The following is a 27,115-nucleotide window of genomic DNA, read 5'->3' on the forward strand; positions in this document are numbered from 1 at the left end:
ACACCCTACTGCCAGAGTGGTGAAGGCACTCTGAGCATCAACAAGTTAGAACTCCTACCTGTAACCCACCCAGAAAGTTCAAGGGAAAACCACATCCCCTCCCAGCCTAGGCTCCAGAAGACAGATCAAGCGTGCCCCTGATGATAAGGGCTTGGGGTTGACCGAGCCACCTCCCCCACCGCCTTCCAGTGCATCACTCCTTCAGCTTCCTCTCTCCTCACTGATGTCCTCAGCTGGGCAGGGACATCCATGACCTCACCTTGGCAATAGTCACACATGTCCCAACTCCCATCTCAGTTGCAAGTTTGTTTTCGCATGGAGGACAAGCAGCAGGTAGCGGGCTGGGACCTGGGGAGGAAAGAGGAGCTCATGGGGCAGCAAGGAGTTATCTGTTTATCCCAGAGTGACCTCATCTGTGCTGCTGCTAAAGTAGAAAATGGACAGGTGTCGCCTCAGCCATGGCTTCAGGGAGGTGTGACGGACGCTGCTATTCACCTTTCTCAGTGGGGCCCCCTTCCCTCTTGATAGTTTCAGAGAACCCACAAAGGATGGGACTGCTGGGTAGTGTTCCCGAGCCCTTGCCTCCTGGGGAGTCCCCAGCTTGTAGCCCCCAGCCTCCATCTGTCCTCGCCGTTGGGTCCTGCCTGCTACCATGCAGCCCCTTCCCCCAGAAAAGCAGCCATTCCTGAGTTCTCCAAGGGTGCTGCCCTGACAGCCTTAGCAACACTGTCCTCATATCTGCCTGCCCGCTGAGCAGAGGAGATGATACAAGCTGGGAGTCTCAGGGTCAAAGGTCCTGCAGACTCACCCAGGAGCTGGCTACTCGGGCAGTACAGGGAGCTGATGCTTCGAGGGATGAGTGGGTGCCCAGCTGGACACTGAAGAGGCTAAAGGAACATGATGGAAGACAGGAGAATGGGGGCACATGGTGCTGCTGGAGAAAAGCTGGCCCTGTGCATGGATAATTAGAACCGAACGTCAGTAAACAATGCCTTTTCCCCTCATTAAGGACAAATCTGTATGTATAATGTGCCTATTTTCTCTTTCATTAATTCATAAATGCCCGTCAGCCCTGGGTCTGATGTGTCTCCTCTCCTACGCAGACGGAGGGGCCCACCTCAGCACCCAGCTCCCGTGAGGGGAGAGACTGCGGGGGCGCTCCTGTGAGATGCCATAGATGCAGCTACGGTGGCTTCCAGAAGGGAGCAGAGAGAGGCCGTGAGGGCAGACCCCAGGCCAGCCCTTGCTGCCCCCTCTGAGGCCTCACTCATTCTCTTGATTGATTCGTCTGCCCTTGAGTAGCTTGAGAATGCTGACTCTTGGGAGCCCCTGAGAATGTGGCCAATCTTCAAGCACTCCTTAGGATGCCCAACAACAGGCTGGGACCAGAAATTCCAAAGATGAGACATCAATTCTGCCCTCATGAAACTCACAGTCCTACAGACAGAGCAGCCAGCACACATGTATATATTAAGGAATGGATGCTGGAAGGAAAGTTCACACAAAATGGAAATCGTCAGTGAAAGTTAGGGAGACACCCCAGATGTATGTCTCCTCAATCAGTCTGGAAACTTCCCTGGGAATTGATAACACGTCTCCATCAACAGGCGAGGTACTTCAGGGTATACTGACCACTTCCCCTCCCAACAGGGGAGTAAAAATCCTCTAGAGGCAGAAATGGTCTCTTCCACCAAACAGGAGATCCTAGAATTAGGAACCATTGCCCCATCAGATTAAAAACTCCCACGAGCGAAGGACCTGTCCAAGAGCAGGGATTGTCTCCCTGTCATTCTCACTCTAGCCTCCCAGGACTGTGAATAAATACAGCCTCCTTATATCACTCCCTCCCTCCTGGGACCCCCAAATGTGTCCTGAACTTGTGCCAGGACTTGAGGGGGTGGGGATGGTGCCAAAGCGAGAGATGACACAACCTCTATCCTCAGGAGCACCCACCAGCTTTTCCGTTTGTGTGGACACTAATCCATACAAACGGGGAGACAGGGGAAGGGGACTGAAGTGACCACTTATGGAGCACTCTCATGGTAGTCACGGGGCACACGTGTGACCTATTGTGTTATCCCACATAAGAGCTCACAAGCCCAGGAGGTGGGCACCATTTTCCCCATCCCACAAATGAAGAACTGAAGACCGAGAAAGGGAAAGGGATTCACTCAAGGTCACATAGCCCATCAGAGGTAGAACTGGGAATCAAACACTCTGTCTCTTTCCACCACAGCCAGCGTCACCCCAGATGAGTGCAAGAACCTCATGAGCAGGAGCGGTAAGAGGAGAAGAGGAAGAGCAGCGGGACTGGAGGAGCCAGGCCTGGGGACAGGAGCTTCTGGTGGACCTCAACTGCAGGAACGGCCTGGAGAGGCCCAGGCCACTGGGAGAGTCTCTGAGGGTCAAGCTGGGGGCAGTCCCATCTCTTAAACCCCTACCTTCCCTGAAGAGGGCATGTGGAGGAACCTCAAGCCTGGTGAGGAACCTTGCTCATAAGTCCAGTTATTCCTCAAAAATGTCATCTCCTGAGACTATTTTAACGTTAGACTGACCTCTGATGGACACGAGGTGGTTCTGCTGTCAGGACAGTATCGCACTCGGCATAATCATCAGTGTGGTTAGTCATTCTAAGGGGCTGGAAAGAACTCAAATATCCAGCCACCAGAGAATGGAAAAAAAGTCCATGTATGGAACACTCAGCAACAGTTAAAAGGAATGAAGCAGATCCCCCATATGGGCTTGACATGGCCAAATCTTCAAGACATATATTGTCGAGTGAGAAAAAACAACTCACATGTTGATATATTTACTGTGATATCACTTGCATTAAAAGAGAAGTCTCAAACAAGGTGCCTTCAGTGGCTATATACCATACTAAAGGGTCTGTAAAATACACATCAGGCTGGTAAACAGTGGTTATCACGGATTAAGAGGGTGGCTGTAACCAGGAGGGTAGGTGATCTAAGGGGATGCTGGCCTGCGCAGGGGGACCACTTGCCCAGAATGACCTCTGTTTCCTCTGTTGCTGGTTTAACTTATAACAGCGCTTCCTTTCACTCTCAAAGATGTTCAGTTTGGGTGATAAGTTAATTAATCTACTTATCTGTAGGGCTTAATTTTTTACAAAAAGAATGTATGAAGTAATCACTTGTGTCATTTCTAACAGTGCATCAGGAGAAGGTCAAGTCTTCATCTCCTTCTCCAGGGCCCCAGCCCTACTCCTCAGAGGTAAATACTGTTAACAGTTCTCACATCCTTCTCGAAACTGTAACTCTATATCTAACCACATAACCTTGGGAGCCAGTAGTAAAGAATCCACCCGCCAATGCAGGAGATTCAAGAGACAAGAGTTTGATTCCTGGGTTGGGAAAATCCCCTAGAGGAGGAAATGGCAACCCACTCTGGTATTCTTGCCTGGAAAATCTTAGGGATGGAGGAGCCAGGCGGGCTAAAATCCACGGGGTTACAAAGAGTTGGACATGACTGAGCACTCATGCACAAGCTTAAACCACAGAGAAAAAGACATACAGAATTATGCAGCACACTCTGTTCTGAAACATGCTTTTTTCACTCAATCAGGATATTGGGGAAAACTATCATTAGATTCTCAGGTCCCACCAACAGAGCTTCAGGTTCCATGGGTTGACAGTGGTGGCCATGGATGTGTATTTGACAACCTTTCTGCATGATTTTGATACCAATGGTCCATGGACTCCAGGCTAATCTTTGTCCATTAAACAATCATTCATCCATTCACTCAATAAACAATCATGGAACCTCACTCTGGATTTGGCCCTGGCTAAGCTTGGAATTCAGCAGAGAACATAACACATCCTTGCCCTCCAGGGTGCGGTCCCAGGCCTCCTTCGGGTGAGATTAGTCATCACCAACAGTGGGCTGAACTGGCTATGAGCACGGGCCGTAGGGTGAGACAAACCCAATCCTGGTACTTCCTCTTTCTGACCATGTGACCTTGGGAAAACTACTAAAGCCAATCTTTGCCTCAGTCATCTGGTCTGTAAAATGGACATCATAATCCCCAAATCACACGATGGGCACTTGATAAGTTGAAGCTACTATCATTCATTAAATTAATTATAAAGAATATATATCTATATATAATAAAATTCCTATAGCATTCTTGCCAAGAATGTTTAAACTAAATTATGAGGAAACAATCTGATAATCTGAACTCAGAAATATTCTAGAAAACTTGCCTATATTCTCCAAAAATGTCAGTGTCATGAAAACAGAGAGAGAATCTGTTTTAGATGAAAGAAGATGAAAGAGACATACAACTAAATGCAAATTGTGATCCATGCTTGGGTTATATACACACACGTGTGTGTGTATAATATCACTGGGATAATTGGAAGATATGAAAATCAACTGTATACTATATAATGATATTATAGGATAAGGCAATGACACCCCACTCCAGTACTCTTGCCTGGCAAATCCCATGGATGGAGGAACCTGGTAGGCTGCAGTCCATGGGGTTGCTACAGTCAGACACGACTAAGCGACTTCACTTTCACTTTTCACTTTCATGCACTGGAGAAGGAAATGGCAGCCCGCTCCAGTGTTCTTGCCTGGAGAATCCCAGGGACAGGGGAGCCTGGTGGGCTGCCGTCTATGGGGTCACACACAGTCGGACACGACTGAAGTGACTTAGCAGCAGCAGCAATGTTAAATTTCTTTATTGTGATAATTGCACCATGTAAATGATCTCATTCTCAGGATGTATACTGAAATACGTTGTGCTATCTGCAAATAACTCTCAAATGGTTCAGAAAATCTTATGTGTAGAGATGGGGGAGAAAAAACAAGACACAGAAAGGAAGACAGAAAGAGAAAGTGGAGAATATGTAGCAAAATGTTAACAATTGGTGTATCTAGATGAGTATATGGGTGATCCTATTCTATTATTCCAACTTACTTTGGAATGTAGATTTTACATTTTCCAAAGTAAACAATTTGGAAAAGTGAAATCTAGTGGTTTTAGAAAATGATATTCTAGCTAGTGGCTGACTGGGGAAGGAGGCAGGGACTAGTTGGGGAGCATGGCTGGGAGCTTCCTGACTTCTGTGAATGTCCTATTTCTTGAACTGAGTGAGTTCACATTTAGAGGATTCACTGGGCTGGGCACCTACGATTTCTCCTCTTTTTGTGAGTAGGTAATGTGCCAATAGATACAGTTTATTTAGAATCATCATCCTAATAGAGCATCCTTCCCAGCATCCTATCCTCTGCTCTGGGTCTGTAAATGCAAGATGGGTCCAGGCTGGAAGGAAGGCTGGGGCGGGGCCATTCTTCCTTGAGAGGAAGGACGCGAGTCCGATGACAGCCTGACCCTGCGGGGAGGGGGCAGGCTGCTTCCGGAGGTGCCCCAGCCTGCCCCTCTGGGCCATGCCCACTTCTGCTGCCAGCCCCTGTCGCAGGAAGGTGGCCTTGACTCCACACTTCTCAGGCCCCGTGTTCCCCTCTCTTGTCAGCCCTGTGGGCCCAGAAGGATGTGGGCTTAATGAGGCATCTCATCTTGTGTGAGAAGCGAGTCCAGGGGTCACATTTTCCTCTCCTTGCATTGTTCCCCATGTGCTTGACATGATCTGCTTCACTAGCTGGAGATGCAAATGTAGTCATGTCTCTGTGCTTTGCAGATTAATTGCTGGAGTCTTCATCGCCCTAAATTAACAGAAACAAGAACAACGGCTAACACTTACATGGAGCTCACTACATGCCAGATTCTAACTACTTTATGTATATAACTTATTTAATCTTACAACAACTCTCTGATAGGCAGAGTCATTGCTGTTTTCTCTTAATCCATCTTATAGATGGGGAAATTGTGGCACAGAGAATACATTTGCCAAGAAGGACTGACTGCATAATTAGCAGGGCCAAGTGCAAAATGAAAATGGAAGAGAGTACTTGTTCAAAAATTATTCAATATAAAAAAAAAGAATGAAACAATGCACAATATGGATGGACCTATACATTATCATCGGAGAAGGCAATGGCAACCCACTCCAGTGTTCTTGTCTGGAGAATCCCAGGGACGGCGGAGCCTGGTGGGCTGCTGTCTATGGGGTCACACAGAGTCGGACACGACTGAAGCGACTTAGCAGCAGCAGCAGCAGCATACATTATCATACTAAGGGAAGTAGACCAGATAAAGACAAATATCATATGATATGTGGAATCTTTAAAAAATGATACAAATGAACTTATTTACAAAACAGAAATAGACTCAGAGACACAGGAAAAAAACTTACATTACCAAAGTAGGGGTAATTTGGGGATTAACATATACACAGCACTATATATAAAATAGATAAGCAATAGGACCTACTGTATAGCACAAGAAACTATAATCAATATTTTGTAATAATTTACAAGAGAAAAGAACCTAAAAAGAATGTATATATATAGGAAATAGCAACTCACTCCAGTATTCTTGCCTGGGAAATCCTATGGACAGAGGGACCCAGCAGGTGACAGTCCATGAGATCCCAAAGAGTCAGAAACAACTTAGCAATTAAACAACAACAAATATATATATATGTATATGCTGCTGCTAAGTCGCTTCAGTCGTGCCCGACTCTGTCCGACCCCATAGACGGCAGCCCACCAGGCTCCCCCATCCCTAGGATTCTCCAGGCAAGAACACTGGAGTAGGTTGCCATTTCCTTCTCCAATGCATGAAAGTGAAAAGTCAAAGTGAAGTTGTTCAGTCGGGTCCAACTCTTAGCGACCCCATGGACTGCAGCCTACCAGGCTCCTCCGTCCATGGGATTCTCCAGGCAAGAATACTGGATGGGGTGCCATCGCCTTCTCAGTTATATATATATACATGTAACTGAATCACTTTGCTATACACTTGAAACTAACACAACATTGTAAATCAACTATACCTCAGTTTTGAAAAAGAAGCCAAAAACTAAAATATGGTTCATAGAATTTTTTTTTAATTTATTAAGACAGTCAAGACAGCAAGCATTAAGCCCAGCACGGGGCCTGTTTAAGGAAGGCCCCTATGAGACCGTACAGGTCTGCAACCCATGAGGTCAGGCCAGGGAAGTAGCAGAGTAGGAACTTGAACCCAACAGTCTGACTCCAGAGTCCACCCTCCTAACCACTGTGATATACTACCCCTCTGCCCTTAGGGTCCTTCTCCCCTTACCTTCCACAAGCTGCGCAGGAACTGGAGCCATGTACTCCGTGCACCAGGATGTGTCCAATGTCTGAAAGCCGGGCTTAGACGGAACAGAACAGTCTGCCCGGCCTGCTGCCACAAGGAGTCGCTATTGAAAACTGGTCCCGCGCAGTTCGCCATCTCCACATCCACAGTTCAGTCCTGACCCAGCCCTGGATACAGCAGGGCTCCACATTTGAACTTCAGGCTACAGCTCTTTTATCTCACACTCTTAAGTGCATCCACTGCTCCCACTGCACGACCTCAACCAGAAAGCCTGGGAGTCTCTGCCTTGTCAACTGCTGGGTGGGTACCAGCCTCCCTAACAAGCACCTAAGCCTGCTATTAGCTTGGTTCACCTATCCAGATTTTCCATTTCCTGATCCTGAGGTTCTCCTGTGGGACCCCTTCCATCCTTTCTTGCCAAAGGATCTCAGAGAGGCCCAATTCCGTTCATCAGAAAGGCTCCAGTAATCTTAAACCTCAAAAGGGAAAGGTCAGTCAGGGTCTCGACCTCAGTCCTCCCAAATGCAAATATCCTGCCTCTGTGATCAGCTCAGCAAAACCTTCTCAGAATCACATAATTCCTTTCTTCAGCCTTTTCCCAGAGCAATGTGCTTGCCTACTTTACAAAGCACTGCATAACAAGCAAAGAGCACTACTCATTTGCCAGAAAATCTAGTTTTGTCTTCCCAGGCACTCCACTACACAGAGTTTAACATGACTGGTGCATCAGTGTCACACCCAGATACTTTCTTAATAACATGGATGTCTAAAAACCATTGGAAAATGAGACTTTAAAGGCTGAAGGATAGGAGAGAGGGCAGAGCAGGTGGCCTGTGAGGACTATAACCTCCCTCATGAACACTGGCTAGTGAGTCCAGGAACATCTGGATTACTCTGGGTACCATGGGTATCTCTGTAGTTAAGCCTGCACCATCCAGAGTTCCCCTCTGTATTAGAAGCGGATTCAGCTACAGGTGACAGAATATCAACCAATAGTGGACTAAACTGAGATTATTTTCATCTGACAGAAATCTGGAGGTAGGCAAGTTACTGGCACTGGTTATCAGCTCATGGTGGTGTCAAAACACTTCTCTTGATCCTTCCCTCATAGAGGCTGATGGCTGCTGCAGCTCCAGCCCTTAAGTCTGCATTCAAGGCAAAAAGGAGAAAGGGCAAGAAGGGGCAGCACCAGCAGCAAGAAAGGAAAAGCCTTCCTAAGAGCCCACAGGTTTCAGCTCAATGCCCCATTGATCTGAGTTGTGTCCCATGCCTTTCCTGGCTACAAGGGAGTCTGGGAAAGTGAGCCGTTTGTCTGGGGCTAAGACACTGTCACCACAAGCAAAACTGGAGTGTCGCAGCAAAGAGGAAGATGCCGCATCTTCCCCCTACGGTCGTTCTAGGTGGCACAGGGCTCCACGGCACCTTCTCAAAAGCCCCAAATTCCTACCAAAGGAGCTCCTGCATCCCACGGTCCTCTCAATGCCCCAGGCAAGAAGGGCCCACCCAAGGAGCCGGGATTCTCCTGAGCAGGAGGCCTGCTGACTTCAGCCTTCTCCTTGGTGATTAATGGTGTTCAGCTCTGCGTCGGCGGGGCAGGGAGTGGGGTGGGGGAGGCGGCTAATTAGCTGTAGACTGATTAAGGACAAGGCAGGCAAAGTCCCAGACATGATAAACAGGAACTTTCCATCTTCCTCCCTCCCTTCCTTGTTGCCACCACTATCAACAGCAGAAGCCAGGCCCACGGTACCCCTCATGGCACACCTGGGTGGGAGGCCAGCAGATATCCAGCCACTGCTCACATTGCCCAGTGCCGACCAGGCAACACTGGGTCTTCCTTCAGGTCTCCTGCTCACCTCCAGCTTTTCCCCACCTCCTTGCTCTCAACTAGGTATGGTACCAGGCCGAGGATTTCTAAACCAGCCTCCATTCTAAAGAATCCACAACTGAGGGTTGTAGAAAGGCAGAAAGGGTGAGTTCACTATGACCTGGAGTCATGGGTCAGGGCTCCATGGAGGGGCTTTGGGTAGGTTTTCTGAGTGGAGCGGTCCTGGAGAAAGGGGAGGACACATGCACAGGAGTGGAGGTGAAATGAGCAGAACGCGCTCCTGGGGCAGCGAGGAATCTGGAGACAGGCCCGGAGCAGAACAAAGCCAGAGGCAGGAGGGAGATGAGTACACGGAGGGAGGAAGAGATTAGATACAGTGCAGCCCAGCTCTTCCAGTCTCAGCTCCTCCACAACACGTGATGTCCTCATGCCTGATGCCTGGAAGGGGAGCCCCAGGGGATCTGCGTCCCCACCTCTGGGTGTGATCCTGATCCTGGCCTGTACCTTTCACTTCAGAAAGCACCTGTAGGCTACCTTCATGCCACCATTGCCCAGCCAAACCACAGTGGAAAAGCTCTCTGACATGTGAGTCTTCTACCAGATAAGGCTGTGGTAAGAACAAAGGATACATTTCACCAACAGATAACAAGAGAAAGTCAGTGAGTGTGATTTCTCAAGTCCCTTCTGTTTCCCCAGGTGGAGACATCCTTCAAGAGGTGGCCAAGGCAAACCCCTATCTTCAGAGGCTTGGGAAGCACCCTACTCCCACCCTACTCTGTCTGGCTCACTCTTACCCATTCTTTGAGTCTCAACTCAAGTTCATTTCTTCCCCTGACCCCTCCAGGATCAGATTTTATGTATCTCCCATCATCAAGTGTAATACAGGACATTAATGCATTTGGATATTAATGCATTTGGGTGACTGTCTTTACTACTATAGATTCAATCAGCAAATATTCACTGAGCCATGAACTGTGCTAAGTTCTGGAGATACGATGAAATACAGACCTGCCCTCACGGAGCTTGTGGTCTCGGCATAAGTCTCAGCTGGTACCTAAGTGGGGATCCTAACTCCAGAAGTAAGACTCCTCCCAACCCAAATAAGACAATGCGACAACTCAAGCTCATTCTACTCATGGCCTCAGGCCCCTCCCATGAGGACCTTCATGTGTGGCTGCTCAGGCTGTCCATGACACGAGGGGGCTGGAGTGGATGCTGGTATGTGAATGTGAATGTGAAAGTTGCTCGGTCGTGTCCAACTCTTTGCGATACAGTTCATGAAATTCTCCAAGCCTGAATACTGGAGTGGGTAGCCTTTCCCTTCTCCAGGGGATCTTCCCAACCCAGGGATCAAACTAGGTCTCTCTGCAAGGTGTGCTGCTCATATTCCTCCTTCAGCTGCCGAGAGTGTTGCCCAGTAATGGTTGGCAACTGAGCCCCTCTCCAGGATTTGTCCTCAGCCAAAGAGAGGCATGTCATTCCCCAGAGTGACATCTGCTCTGCTGTCTGCTCATTTGAAATAACAAAGGCCTGCCCCCTTCCTTGCCTCAATCCAGGAGTTTCCAGTGGGGCTGTATTCCTTACGACCCAATCCTACTTCCCTCACCACTCACTCAGGGACTGTTCCTGAGACCACTCCCCAGGAAGATGCCTGCATGCAAATCTCAAGTCTCAGAGTCTGTTCCATGGGAACGTGAGAAAGAAACACGTTTGGGCAAAAATCCACCTTCATGTGTGACTGCGTCTGGTGGAAAGGACTCATTTTTTTCTCAACTGCACGAAGATGCTCCTGGCATGACTTAGCAGCAGCCCAGCCCAGCCTGAGAGCTGAACCAGGAGTGCAAACCAGTGCTGGAGGGCCTTGGCACAGTCCTGGGGAGGGAATTGGGCCTTGCTGCCAAGTGATTTAGAAGACTCTGGAGGAGAGTATATCTGTGGTAAGAAGCCCACCTGCTCCTGGAGTCTGATTCCAGCTGATTAAGAGGCACCCAGGGCAAGTATTTCTGCAAGACAGCTGGGAAATAAGCTGAGGGAAACTGTTAACCCGGGATTTTCAACAATGTGGAAGATGTCAGACCAGTCCCAAGTACCCTAACTCAGGCCCAGTGTGTGGGAACTCACCCAGGTGGGTGTGGGAGGAGGGCGGGAGAAGCGGGAAGGAATTAGACTTGCACAAACTTCATAATTGAAATCATTAATAGCAGTAAAATAAGTTGTCCACCCTACATGTAATTTGTAGTAATGTTTGGTTACTGAGATTAATTTCTGGTAATGAAATACTAATTAAACCATTTATTGAGTAATGTATTTGCTTGGCGGTGTTTTATGGGTGTTCGCTTATAAATATTTTAATTACTTTTGCTAAGTAATTAGAATTTACTAAATAATTTCCAAACTATTTATTAATTTCTAGCAATTCTCAGCCAACCAACAAGTTATTGTTTTACTTTATATCAGTAATTAAAGTCTGGGGTTTTTTCTTTTTTAGGACTTTGAGTGAAGAGAAAGAGTAATAAATACAGTTTGTTCTATCAAGGAAGTTGGGCATATTAAAGCAAAAAAAGGGGGAGACATAAAAATCACTTATAATGCAACATTACTCAAACACCATTAATAAGATAAACATATCTTTGCAGACTTTCCTTACAGGCACATGTTCCGTGCTTTTCAAAATTGAGGCTATACCAACTACATGATTTTTTGCCACCAAACTTCAAATTTTGTATCCTACTTACTATTCAACTAAAGAACCAAACCATTCCAAAGAGTTAAAGTCTCTAACAATTAAAAAGACTTTCTGAAAATGATATTTACTTTTTCTACCTCTATACAACCTACTATATGTCAAACACTATGCAAAGTAATTTATACACTGCTGCTGCTAAGTCACTTCAGTCGTGTCTGACTCTGTGCAACCCCATAGATGGAAGCCCACCAGGCTCTGCCGTCCCTGGGATTCTCCAGGCAAGAACACTGGAGTGGGTTGCCATTTCCTTCTCCAATGCATGAAAGTGAAAAGTGAAAGTGAAGTCGCTCAGTCGTGTCCGACTCTTCGAGACCCCATGGACCGCAGCCTATTATTGGTAGTAATAAACTACTCTGTGGCAGTAGTCAGTGTAAAATTGAGCTCCCCACATGATACAGTCTTAGTGTGAAGTCATCCTTAATAAAATAATGGTCTGAGAGGAAAAAAAAAAACAAAATAAATGAAACAAGCTCATGGTGAGTGTAGTTCTGGGATCTGCTTTTCTTGCTTGATTATCATAAACAGTTTTCCATTTCAATAAATACAGAGGAGCAGTAATATCTGTTTGCCTAGTTGTATAGTATTCCATGTCCCCAGTTATTATTTAATTATTTAATGCCTAATTGCTGGAAATTTTGGCTATTTTCAGTTTACTACTATAAAGTGTTAGTCACTTAGTCATGTCTGACTCTTTGCCATCATATGGACTGTAGCCTGCTTCTGTCCATGGAGTTCTCTAGGCAAGAGTACTAGGCTGGGTAGCCATTCCCTTCTCCAGGGGATCTTCTTGACCCAGGGATTGAACCTGGGTCTCCTTCATTACAGATAGATTCTTTACCACCTGAGCCACCAGGGAAGCTCCAGCACAGATTCACAAACACACAAATCTATACTTAATAAGATATATTACTTTAAGACTGTAGTTAAAAATCACTACAGTCGATTCATTATAACTCAGGTAACCTAGTTTAGTTCAAACTGTGTATATCCTGAGACTCCTGCATTGCAAGCAGATTCTTTACTGTCTGAGCCACCAGGGAAGTCCACTGCTATTGTAAACAAGCTTATAAATGAATGACAATATACACAGATCTGTGTGCGCTTGTCAACTATTTCTTCAGAACCATATTCCTAGGAGTGGAATTGATGGGTCAAATTGTAGGAACATTTTTAAGGCTTTTGATTCATGCTGCCCACACGCCTCAAGAAAAACTGAACAATTTATACTCCCATCAGTACAGCTGAAAGACCTTTCCCTGCATTATATGCAATTATTATTATTCTAAATCTCATGTCACTTCTTCTTGCTCTAAGCAGAGAGGTAGCCCAAGAAAGCATTCTGAATCTCAGCACCTCACAAACTGCCATTCCATTGGCTCAGGAGAAACACAGTTGGTTAAGGTCTTCTCATGAAGACCTGCACGCTATGTCATCATAGCTTAAGTAGCACCAAAATGTTTAAAATCACTCCCTACCACGCCATCCCCTCTCCCCCAGTCTCCTCCTTTCCACCCAGGACTTCCCTTCCCTGAAGCCATCAGCAGATGTGGCACAAAGGGCTTGCCTCACTGCTGGCAGATGCCCACAGAATAGGACTTCTCCCTTTATCTCTTGAAAAAATATCTGCCCACCAAAGTCAGTGCCTAAAACTCTACCATCAGTGGCACACACTAAGCAGCTCCCTAAACATTCAGAGGTTATCCTGGGTGACAATTTATGTTCCAATAAGTTTTCCAGAGGCTCTCCCATCTCTTCTCCAATGCTCCTCTCTCACTTGCTGCCAAGTCACATGGTCCTCTGGCCATCCCAAGTTCCCATCCTTAACCCTATCTCCCTCCTCAGACAGTCCCACCTTGAAAATTTTTTTTTAGTATGTGTGAGATGCAACCTCCTTCAAATAAACCCAAAAGTCTTCTTTTGGAGATATTTCAACAACTCTTTGAATAAAGGAGGGAGGCAAATTCAGGAGGGAAAGGTGAGCATGAACTGAGAGAAGGATCGATACAGAGATAAAAGGGGGGTCACCAACATTGCCCCCTCCCAAAACCAAACCACAAAATGGAGCATACACTCCAAAGAGTGGAGAGTTCCCACAGGCATATCACCATGGTGCCACCATGAATTATTTCCCTCTATTTTTTGCATCCGTTTCCTCTCTCTCCCTAGAACATATCACGTTCCAGGTACTTCTCCAGGCCCTCAAAAGTTGCTCAAAGGAAGGAAAGCTAAGGTGTGAAAAGCCCCCAGCATTGGCTGAACATTGGAATCACCCAGGGCTCTTTCAAAAATACTGATTAATATCTGTATCCCACCTCAAAAATTCTGATACAATTGGCCTGGTTTGATTTGGGCCTCAGAGTTTTAAATATATCACAGGTTGGGGCTTCCCTGGTGATCTAGTGGTTTAAGATTTCACCTTCCAATACAGAGAGTGTGGGTTTAATCCCTGGTCGGGGAGCTAAGATCCCACGTGACTCATGGTCAAAAAAATCAAAACATAAAACAGAAACAATATTGTAACAAATTCAATAAAGACTTAAACAAAGATGAGTTTGGACTTCATCTACTAGCCAGTGGAGCCTATTAAAGATTTGTAAATCACATAGCACAGTGGGAAACAACACTGATTGGAAAGAAGACCATGTCAAGTAAAAATAATAAGTGAATAACAATAGAGCAGCTTTTGGATTCCAGGCTCTTTTCTTAGACATATACTACATATTTTAAAAGTATATATGATATAAGAAATGCTAAGAAGCTCAGACAGGATAAATAAATAAATAAAACCATACTCACACCTCCAGCATATCAGAGTAAAGCTACCAAAATACAAAGGCAAAGAAAAACCTTAAAAAACAGAGGGAAAAAGAAATATTACCTTCAAAGTAGTAATAATAACAATAACTGGCTTCTCTATAAGAACAGTGGAGGCCAGAACAAGAAGGTGAGTAGGAAAGTACACTTATGTGTATACAAACTACTTTATGTATACTTGTTAAATCATCACAATAACCCTAGAAGGGAGCTACTGTTACTATCACCATTTTAAGTAATGAGAAAAGTGAGGCTTAAAAAACGTTAACACCTTGTTCAGGATCAGAGGACAAGTCAACTACAGAACTGAGATTTGAATCCCGGAGGTCTGGCTCCAAAATCCATGACCTTTGTTTTGCTTCTGGATATGGTAGATTAGCTTATTCAGACCAACCTCTTCACCAAAAGCAACTAGGAAAGCAAGTTTGAACAAAAAGAAAAATTACCAGGGCACTAAAGACTTGAGAGTCCGAGATAGCAAAGATAAACGAAGACCAATGTGTGAACCTGAATATTTGGGAACATTTTCCCCTGCAAGCATCTGCAAATTTGTAGACAAATGTGAGGGTCCCAGAAGCTGAGTAGATATTCGGCAGTCTCCTTGGACGAATTTAAAAAATGAATTCTGGGATGCCAAAAATAGGTAACTTAGAAAACATCTCCAGCTTTCAGTTGGGACATGTAACAAGTTATAGCCAAAAAGTAAGAGCTAACCTTACTTCTAGATTACATAAAGAGATAAGCCATCAGAAAAGCTGAAAACCAGATTTAAACTAGTTCAATCCACAAGTGGGCCTTAGGAAGCATTACTGCGAACAGAGTTAGTGGAGCTGATGGAATTCCAGCTGAGTTATTTAAAATCCTAAAAGATGATACTATTAAATAAGGTGCTGCATTCAATATGTCAGCAAATTTGGAAAACTCAGCAGTGGCCACAGGAAAGGAAAAGGTCTTTGGGATTCATTCCAGTCCCAAAGAAGGGCAATGCCAAAGAATGTTCAAATTAATGCACAGTTGTACTCATTTCACATGCTAGTAAGGTTATGCTCAAAATCCTTCAAGCTAAGCTTTAGCAGTACATGAACCAAGAACTTCCAGATGCACAAGATGGATTTAGAAAAGGCAGAGGAACCAAAGGTCAAATTGCCAACATCTGTTGGGTCATAGAGAAAGCAAGGGAATCCCAGAAAAAGATCTGTTTCATTGACTACACTAAAGCCTTTGACTGTGTGAAGCACAACAAACTGTAGAATATTCTTAAAGAGATGAGAGTACCAGATCACCTGACCTGTCTCCTGAGAAACCTGTATGCAGGTCAAGAAACAACAGTTAGAGCTGGACACGGAACCATGGACTGGGTCAAAATTGGGATGGGAGTACAACAAGGCTGTATATTGTCACCCTGCTTATTTAACGTCAACACAGAGTACATCATGTGAAATGCTGGACTGGATGAATCACAAACTGGAATCAAGATTGCAGGGAGAAATATCAATAACCTCAGATACGCAGATGACAACACTCTAATGGCAGAAAGTGAAGAGGAACTAAAGAGCCTCTTGATGAAGGTGAAAGAGGAGAGTGAAAAAGCTGGCTTAAAACTCAACATTCAAAAACTAAGATCATGGCATCCTATCCCATCACTTCATGGAAGACAGATGGGGAAAAAGTGTAAACAGTGACAGATTTTATTTTCTTGGGCTCCAAAATCACTGCAGACAGTGACTGCAGCTACGAAATTAAAAGATGCTTGCTACTTAGAAGAAAAGCTATGACAAGTTTAGACAGCATATTAAAAAGCAGAGACGTTACTTTGCTGACAAAGGTCCATATAGTCAAAGTTATGATTTTCCAGTAGTCATGTATGGATGTGAGAGCTGGACCATAAAGAAGGCTGTTGTTGTTCAGTCACTCCATCATGTCCAATTCTTTGTGACACCATGGACTCTAGCACACCAAGCGTCCCTGTCCATTACTATCTCCCAGGGTTTGCTCAAACTCTCGTCCACTAAGTTGGTGATGCCATCCAACCATCTCATCTTCTGTCACCCCCTGCTCCTCCTGCCCTCATTCTTTCCCAGCATCAGGGTCTTTTCCAATGAGTCAGCTCTTTGCATCAGGTGGCCGAAGTACTGGAGCATCAGCTTCAACATCCGTCTTTCTGAGGTAGAAATTGCTAGGCAGTCAGTGTAGGACTCTGAGACCTCGGTGTTGTTTTCAATAAACATCTCGCTCCATTAACCTAACGCTATACCCTTTGTCCCAAATTTCTGGAATGTGTCCTTGGTCTGATATTATCCAGGGAAGGGTAGTAATTAACTTCTATTTCATATGCCCAAAAGGAAAAAAAACGGTTATCATTAATCTTTAGCTCATACATCTGGTCCATTGTAAAATGGCCAGGGGTCATGAAAAAGGGTGATGACTTAATCCAAGGAGCAAGAGAAGCCATAAAGATGTTAAGTTAAACATTTTGACCTTTAAACGGATTAGTTAGAAATGACATAGTTTAAGGACAGGAGCCAACCAAAAATGTACAGAATACTGGTAAGGATATAAACTACTGTAAGTCCTGCCTTTGGGGAACTCTTTATCTTCTCTCAGTGCCTATGCTGAGAGCTTTATACTTTCCTTCTCTTCAATAAATCCTATTCACTTACTACCATGAGTGTCTGTGTGTTCGTGAAGTTCATTGTTCGGCTCTGCAAACAAGAACTCAGAGTCCCATTTCATTTCCAATGATATTCAGGGTTTATTTTCTTTAGGGTTGACTGGTTTGATCTCCTTGATTCCAAGGGACTCTCAAGAGTCTTCTCCAGCACCACAATTCAACCATTTAAATACCACCCCCAAAATGAAAGACTGTTATAAATCTAACAAATATGTGCAGGATCTCTGTGTTGAAAACTGCAAAATATTGATGAAAGAAAGCAAAGACCTAGATAAATAAAAAGATAATCTGTATTTATGGATTAGAAGAATCAAATTAATAAGATAACAATACCTTCCATTGACCTATAGATTCAATGAAATCCCAATCAAAATCTCTGTATACTCTTTTGAATCATGACTGACCAGTTGATTCTGAAATATATATGGCAAAGGCTCTAGAATTACCAAAACAGTTTTGAAAAGGAAGAACAATGTTGAAGGTATTAAACTACCTAATTGCAAAGCTTTAAAAAAAAGCAATGTTGTTGTTCAGTCGCTAAGTCATGTCCAATTCTTTGTGACCCCATGCACTGCAGCATGCCAGGCTTCCCTGTTCTTTAGCATTTCCCTCAGTTTGCTCAAACTCATGCCCATCGAGTCAGTGATGCCATCCAACCATCTCATCCTCTGTTGCCCCCTTCTTCTCTTGCCCTCAATCTTTCCCAGCATCAGGGTCTTTTCCAACGAGTCAGCTGTTCACTTCAGGTGACCAAAGTATTAGAGCTTCAAATTCAGCACCAGTCCTCCCAATGAATATCCAGAGTTGATTTCCTTTAATTGACTGATTTGATCCCCTTAGAGTTCAAGGGACTCTCAAGAGTTTTCTCCAGCACCACAGTTTGAAGGCATCAATTCTTTGGCACTCAGCCTTTTTTGCTGTCCAGCTCTGGCATCCATATATGACTACTGGAAAAACTATAGCTGTGACTAGATGGACCTTTGTTTGTAAAGTAATGTCTCTGCTTTTTAATGTGCTGTCTAGGTTTGTCACTGATTTTCTTCCAAGAAGCAAATGTCTTTTAATTTCATGGCTGCAGTCACCGTCTGCAGTGATTTTGGAGCCCAAGAAAATAAAGTCTCTCACTCTTTCCATTGTTTCCCCATCTATTTTCCATGACGTGATGGGACCAGGTGCCATAATCTCTGTTTTTTGAATGTTGAGTTTTAAGCCAGCTTTTAAACTCTCCTCTTTCACTTTCATCAGTAGGTTCTTTAGTTTTTCTTCGCTTTCTGCCATAAGGATGGTGTCATCTGCATATCTGAGGTTATTAATATTTCTCCCCACAGTTTTGATTACAGCTTGTGCTTCATCCAGGCTGGCATTTCACATGATGTGCTCTACATATAAGTTAAATAAGCAGGGTGACAACATACAGCCTTGATGTACCCCTTTCCCAATTTTGAATCAGTCTATTGTTCTATGTCCAGTTCTAACTGTTGCTTCAGGTTTCTCAGGAGGCAGGTAAGGTGGTCTGATATTACCAACTCTTTAAGAATATTCCAGTTTGTTGTGATCCACACAGTCTAAGGCTTTAGCGTAAACAATGAAGCTATAGTAATCAAGACAATGTGATATTAGCAAAGAGACAGACATATAGATCAATAGAACAAAACAATCTAAAGACAGATTCAACTGATTTTTGACAAAGGTCAAAGGCAATTTAATGGAGGAAGCCCGGAGAAAGTATAGTTATCTCCAAAAGTGGTGCTGGAATAACTATATGTCCTTATGGAAAAAGAAAAAGAAAGAACCTCAACCCATGCCTCACACCTTATATAAAAATTAACTCAAACACTCTTAAGTATATATGCAAGATAATTGAAAGTATGTGTTTACCTAAAAATTTCTATATGAATATTCATGGCAACATTATTCATAATAGCCAAAAACAATCCAAATGTTTGCTGAATGATGGATAAATAAATCTATGTATTCATACAATGCAACATTATTCAGCAATAAAAAGGAATGACATACCAATACTTGCTACAAAATGGATGAAACTTGAGAACAACAGGCTAAGTGAAAGAATCTATACAGGCGAAAAGTAGATTAGTAGCTGCCGAAGGCTGGGGGAGGGCCTTTGGCAGTGACTACTGGGGTTTCCTTTTTAAGATGATGAAATGCTCTGGAATTAGATAGTGGTGATGGTTGCATAACCTTGTGAATACACTATAAACCACTGAATTGTACATTTCCAAAGGGTGAATTTTATGGTATGCAAATTATATCTCAATAAAATAAAATGTTTTTTTTAATTAACTCAAAACGGGTCATAAACCTAAATGTATAACATGAAACTACAGAACTTCTCATATCTAGAAATACATGAGAAAATCTGCATAATCCTACATTAGGCGCTAGAAGCACAATCCACAAAAGCGTGATCCACAAAAAAAAAAAAGAAATAAAAATAAATAAAATAAATAAATAAGCTCTTGCTTTGCACGATCTTGAGAAAGAAAAATGCAGCTGGAGAAATCAACATTCCTGACTCAGACTACACTACAAAGCTACAGTAATCAGACAGTATAGTAACGGCACAAAAACAGCAACACAGATCAATAGAACAAGACAGAAAACCCAGAGAAAAACCCACATACCTATGGGCTTCTTATCTTTGACAAAAGAGGCAAGAATATACAATGGAGAAAAGACAGCCCTTTCAATAAGTAGTGCTAGGAAAATTGGACAGAATAAAATTAGAACACTTCCTAACACCATACGTGAAAATAAACTCAAAATGGATTAAAGACCTAAATGTAAAGCCAGAAACTATAAAACTCTCAGAGAAAAATATAGGCAAAACACTCTTTAACATAAATCACAGAAATATCTTCTCTGACCCACCTCCAAAAGTAATGGAAATTAAAATAAAAATAAACAAGTGGGACCTAATTAAACTTGATTTGCTTTGGCACAGCAAAGGAAACTGTAAAAAGATGAAAAGACAGCCTCAGAATGGGAGAAAATAATTGCCAATGAAACAACTGACAAATGATTAATCTCCAAAATATACAAGCAACTTGTGCAGCTCAAAACTAGAAAAACAACATACCCAATTAAAAAGTGAAAGGAAGACACAAATGTCCAACAAATACATGAAAAGATACCCATCATCGCTCATTATTAGAGAAATGTAAATCAAAACTACAATGAGATATCATCTCACACCAGTCAGAATGGCCATCATCAAAATATCTACAGACAATAAATGCTGGAGAGGGTGCGGAGAAAAGGAAACTCTGTTGCACTGTTGGTAGGAATGTAAATTGGTAGAGCCACTATGAAGAATAGTATTTAGAGTCCTTAAAAAACTAGGAATAAAACTACCATGCTGCTACTGCTGCTAAGTTGCTTCAGTCATGTCCGACTCTGTGCGACCCCATAGACGGCAGCCCACCAGGCTCCCCCGTCCCTGGGATTCTCCAGGCAAGAACACCAGAGTGGGTTGCCATTTCCTTCTCCAATGCATGAAAGTGAAAAGTGAAAGTGAAGTCGCTCAGTCATGTTCGACTCTAGCGACCCCATGGACTGCAGCCCACCAGGCTCCTCCATCCATGGGATTTTCCAGGCAAAAGTACTGGAGTGGGGTACCATTGCCTTCTCTGAAAACTACCATATGACCCAGCAATTCTACTGCTTGGCATGTACCCTGAGCAAACCATAACTGAAAAAGACGAGTGCACCCCAATGTTAATAGCAGCACTATTTACAACAGCTAGGACATGGAAGTAACCTAGATGTTCATCAGCAGATGAATGTATAAAGAAGTACATATATACAATGGTATATTACTCAGTCATTAAAAGGAATGCATTTGAGTCAGTTCTAGTGAGGTAGATGAACCTGGAGCCTGTTACACAGAGTGAACTAAGTCAGAAAGAGAACAACAAATATTGTATACTAACACCTATATATGGAGTCTAGAAAGATGGTACTGATGAAATTATTTGCAGGACAGTAATGGACACACAGACATAGAGAACAGACTTACGGACATGGGGGCGGTGGGGAGGAACGAGAGGGTGGGACGTATGGAGACGGTAACATGGAAACATACAATAATCATATGTAAAATAGAGAATTTGCTGTACGACTCAGGGTACTCAAGTTGGGGCTCTGGAACAACCTAGAGGGATGGGATAGGAAGGGAGGTTCAAGAGGGAGGGGACATATTTATACCTATGGATGATTCATGTTGATATTTGGCAGAAACCAACACAATACTGTAAAGCAATTATCCTTCAATTAAAAATAAATTTAAAAAATTTTAAACTAGGATTAAAACTACCATATGACCCAGAAATCCTGCTACTGGGCATATACCTTGAGAAAACCATAACTGAAAACTACAAATGTACCCCAGTGATCATGAATGTGTTAGCAGTCAGTTGTGTCCGACTCTCTGCGATCCCATGGACTGTAACCCACAAGGCTCCTCTGTCCACGGAGTTCTCCACGCAAGACTACTAGAGTGGATTGCCATTTCCTTCTCCAGGCAATCTTCCCAACCAAGGGATCAAACCTGGGTCTCCTGCATTGAAGGCAGATTCTTTACTGTCTGAGCCACCAGGGAAGCCCCAGAGTTCATAGCACCACTATTTACAAAGCTAGGATATGGAAGCAACCCAGATGTCCATAGGCAGATAAATGGATAAAGAAGCTGTGGTACATATACACAATGGTATATGATTAAGCCATAAAAAGGAACATATTTGAGTTAGTTCTAGTGAGGTATATTGTCACCCTGCTTATTTAACTTCTATGCAGAGTACATCATGAGAAACACTTGGCTAGAAGAAACACAAGCTGGAATCAAGATTGCTGGGAGAAATATCAATAACCTCAGATATCTGTGCAGATGACACCGCCCTTATGGCAGAAAGTGAAGAGGAACTAAAAAGCCTTTCGATGAAAGTGAAAGAGGAGAGTGAAAAAGTTGGCTTAAAACTCAGAAAACATTAAACCATTAAACTTAAAACATTCAGAAAACTAAGATCATGCTATCTGGTCCCATCACTTCATGGCAAATAGATGGGGAAACAGTGGAAACAGTGTCAGACTTTATTTTTGGGAGGCTCCAAAATCACTGCAGATGGTGACTGCAGCCATGAAATTAAAAGACGCTTACTCCTTGGAAGAAAAGTTATGACCAACCTAGATAGAATATTGAAAAGCAGAGACATTACTTTGCCAACAAAGGTCCGTCTAGTCAAGGCTATGGTTTTTCCAGTGGTCATGTGTGGATGTAAGAGTTGGACTGTGAAGAAAGCTGAGCGCCAAAGAATTGATGCTTTTGAACTGTGGTGTTGGAGAAGACTCTTGAGAGTCCCTTGGACTACAAGGAGATCCAACCAGTCCATTCTGAAGGAGATCAGGCCTGGGATTTCTTTGGAAAGACTGATGCTAAAGCTGAAACTCCAGTACTTTGGCCACCTCATGCGAAGAGTTGACTCATTGGAAAAGACTCTGATGCTGGGAGGGATTGGGGGCAGGAGGAGAAGGGGATGACAGAGGATGAGATGGCTGGATGGCATCACTGACTTGATGGACGTGAGTCTGAGTGAACTCCGGGAGTTGGTGATGGACAGGGAGGTCTGGCATGCTGCGATTCATGGGGTCGCAAAGAGTCGGACACGACTGAGCGACTGAACTGAACTGAGTGAGGTAGAAGAACCTGTGCGTGTTGCATGGGGTTTCCCTGGTGGCTCAGATGATAAAAGAATCCACCTGCAATGCAGGAGACCTGGGTGCAATCCCTGGGTGGGAAGATCCCCTGGAGGAGGGCATGGCAACCCACTCCGGTACTCTTGCCTGGAGAAACCCCACGGACAGAGGAACCTGATGGGCTACAGTCCATGGGGTCACAAAGAGTTGGACACAATTAGATGAACCTAGAGCCTGTTATACAGAGTGAAATATGTCAGAAAGAGAAAAACAAATTTTGTATATTAACATATATATGGAATCTAGAAAAATGGTACTGATAAACCTATTTGCAGGGCAGCAACAGAGGCAGAAACATAAAGAACAGACTTTGGATACAGTAGGGGAAGGAGAGGGTGGGATGAATTAAGAGACTAGCACTGACATATTTACACTACCATATGTAAAATAGATAGCCACTGGGAAGCTGTTGTATGGGCACAGGGAGCTCAACCTGGTGGTTTGTGACAACCCAGAGGGGTGAGATGGGGTGGGGGAGTGAGGGAGAGGTTCAGGAGGGAAGGGACTTATGTGTACTTATGGCTGATTCACACTGTTGTATGGCAGAAGCCAACACAATATTGTAAAGCAATTATCCTCCAATTAAAAAAAAACAACACAAAAAACTCTTGCTTTCCAAAATACACTGTTAAGAGAATTCAAAAGCAAGCCATAGGCTCAAAATAAATATTTGCAAATTATATTTCTGACAAAGAGTTGTATACAGAATATATAAATAACTCTTAAAAACCCAACAATAAAAAGAAAAAACAAGCAACCTAATAGCTAACTTGCCAGAAGTCCCAAACACACACTTCACCAAAGAAGATAGATGGGTGGCTAACAAGCACATTAAAAGATGTTCAGCATAACCAGTCACTGCTGCTGCTGCTAAGTCGCTTCAGTCGTGTCCGCCTCTATGCGACCCCATAGACGGCAGCCCACCGGGCTCCCCCATCCCTGGGATTCTCCAGGCAAGAACACTGGAGTGGCTTGCCATTGCCTTCTCCGAACTAGTCACTAGGGATAACCAAATTAAAACCACCATGAGATACACTACATACCTATTAGACAGGCTAAAACTAAAAAGACTGACTGACTTGTTTGAATAATTTGGCAGCCAAATTTGAAAATTTGGCAGTTTCTTAAAAAATTAAACATACACATACCATTCGACCCAGCAATCCTACTCCTAGGTATTTATCCAAGAGAAATAAAAATGTATGCTTATGATAAATGAATGTTTATACAAGTTTTATTCATAATTATCCCAAACTGGACACAACCCAGATATCTTTCAGCTAGCAAATGGATAAACAAAATACAGGACACCTATACAATAGAATACTACTCAGCAGTAAAAAGAAACAATTTATTGATTCACACGATAACATGTATGAATCTTAAATGTATAGTCCTACGAAAGAAGTCAGACCTGGGAGGCTACATATATCTTCAGGGGTTGGAGTTGGGAACAGAGTTGACCACAGGGGAATTTAAGGGTGATTAACTGCTCTATACCAAGAGTTTTTGGTGGTGGCTCTGTGCCATTCTGAGAGTCACCAAATGACTCTGTGAATTTTATGGACAAAATCCATAAAACAGTACACACAAAAAATAAAGCTTACTATATGTAAACGTTTTTAAAAAATCAAGATATGGAGAGAACCCCAAGTGAAAGGCAAACTGTAAGAAATGAAAAAATGAATATTGTTTCTACAGAAAAATGATAATATCATGTAAGGTGTAAAATATATGTACAATTGAAATATATGAAAATAAAAGCATAAAAGTTGGAGGTGGAAAATAGAATTAAAGCATTCTAAAGCTTTTGCATGATATGGAAAGTGCTAAAAGTACTATTTTATATTCAACTTGAGTAAATCAAAGACGTATGTACAGTGCTCTAAGGAAACTATTAAAAATAATAATAAAAGAATTTACAAATAGCAAGACAATAGAGGGAAGAAATGGAATAATAAAAATATTTGTTTAATCTAAAGGAAGGCAAGAAATGAGAGAAAAAAGAAATACAGAATTCGTGGGATAAATACTGAATAAATAAAATGATAGATATAAACCCTAATACACTTGTAGTTACATTAACTATAACTAAGCAGCAGGCGGCCGCCCTTCCCCGGCCACGCACCCCTAGGAACTCGAGGGCAGGAACTTAGCTGCATTGTCCTGCCTCAGAGAACAAACTCATCTACTGTAGGCCTGGCCTGGGTTGCTGCCTTTGAAAGCAAGGGAAGGTCAGTACAATATCAAGCACAACTCAGCATGGACTTTCCAGAGAAGTCTTACTTCAACTTTATAAAGAACAAGAACAATATGGACTTCTGTAAGGGAGATTGAAGTCGCCTGAGTTTGAACGAAAGGATAGTGTGTGCCCAGCCTGTAGCTAACACCAAAGAGGCCAGGTGGCATTAGGTCTTGTATGAGCGACAGCCCTTTCCTGATAACTACGTGGATCGGAGGTTCCTCGAAGAGCTCTGGAAAAACATCTATGCCTAGAAATACCAATACTGGGCTGTGGTGTTTGAGTCCACTGTGGTGATACAGAAGCTGTGCAGTGTCTGTGTTTTTGTGGTTATCTGGTGGTATATGGATGAGGGTCTTCTGGCCCCTCAGTGGCTTTTTGGGACCGGCCTGGCTTCTTCACTGATTGGCTATGTTTTGTTTTATCTCACTGATGGAGATGAAGGACGGAAGAAGAGTGTGCGGACCCGGAGGGCTGACTTGAAGGGTGCCCAAGTCTTCATTACTTTCACATATGGCTTTTCACCAGTGCTGAAGACCCTGACAGAGTCTGTCAGCACTGACACCATCTATGCCCTGGCAGCCTTCATGCTGTTAGGTCACCTCATCTTCTTTGACTACGGCGCCAATGCTGCCATTGCATCCTGCACTCTGTCCTTGAACGTGGCCGTCTTTGCTTCCGTCTGCCTTGCCTCCCGCCTGCCCCGATCCCTCCATGCCTTCATCATGGCGATGTCTGCCATCCAGATTTTTGCCCTGTGGCCCATATTACAGAAGAAACTGAAGGCATGTATGCCCCGCAGCTATGTGGGGGTCACACTGCTCTTTGCATTCTCAGCCTTAGGAGGCCTGCCGTCCCTCAGTGCTGTGGGAGCCATACCCTTTGCCCTTCTGCTGGTCTCCATCTCATGTCTCTGCCCTTTCTACCTCATTCACTTGCAGCTTTTTAAAGAAAACTTTTATGGGCCTTGGGATGAGGCTGAAATCAAAGAAGGTTTGTCCAGGTTCCTCAGCTGAGTTGGGGACCTCCATTCCGTTACTAAGACAAACTGATAGACCAGCCTTCCAACCAGTAGAAGATTTGAAGGCAGGGTTCCATTCTGGAAGTGGCGCGCTGATGTGGGTGGGAGATCAGAGATCAAAAGAAAATGTTAATAAATGGCTTGGGCAGTGAAGGTGATAATCCTTTCTGTTATCTTATGGATGAAAAAGCTTCCTGGGGCCCTCGAATTATTGCCTCTCATTCTTCTCTGTAACAAATGAAGTGGTGTGGTTTCTATTTCTTAAAAAAATAACAATACACAATAAATAAATAAATATAACTAGGCAAGATAGCCCAATTAAAAAGCAAAATTTTCATATTATGTTAAATAAAACAATTGCAGATGTTGTTCATCAGAGTTGTTGTTTAGTTGCTAAGTCGTGTCCTACTTTTTTGTGACCTCATGTACTATAGCTCATGAGGCTCCTCTGTCCAGGGAATTTCCCAGGCAAGAAAACTGGAGTGGGTTGCTGTTCCCTTCTCCAGGGCACCTTCTTGACCCAGGAGTCAAACTCACGACTCCTGAATTGCAGATTCTTTACCACGGAGCCACCAGGGAAGCCCCTGTTTATAAGAGAGATGCTTTAAAAATAAAGATATATTTTATTAATAACATATTTCTCATAAGCTGTAGTATATCCATATTATAAAATACTCTCCAGCAACTTAAAATGTTATAGATGAATACTTGCCAAAGTGAAAATATTTTCATAACTATTATGACATGAATTTTAAAAATACTGATGAGTATAAATCATGTAAAATTATGTGTATAAAAAATTCTGGGAGGAAATTCATAC

General features: G+C 43.4%; 1 pseudogene; it reads left to right on the forward strand.

The window, feature by feature from the left end:
• Positions 1-315: 315 nt before the first annotated feature.
• On the forward strand, positions 316-26,290 carry LOC102285785 (phosphatidylinositol N-acetylglucosaminyltransferase subunit C-like; annotated as a pseudogene).
• Positions 26,291-27,115: the final 825 nt, after the last annotated feature.

Source organism: Bos mutus, chromosome 28 (genome assembly GCF_027580195.1).
Source record: "Bos mutus isolate GX-2022 chromosome 28, NWIPB_WYAK_1.1, whole genome shotgun sequence".
Taxonomy (NCBI): Eukaryota; Metazoa; Chordata; class Mammalia; order Artiodactyla; family Bovidae; genus Bos; species Bos mutus.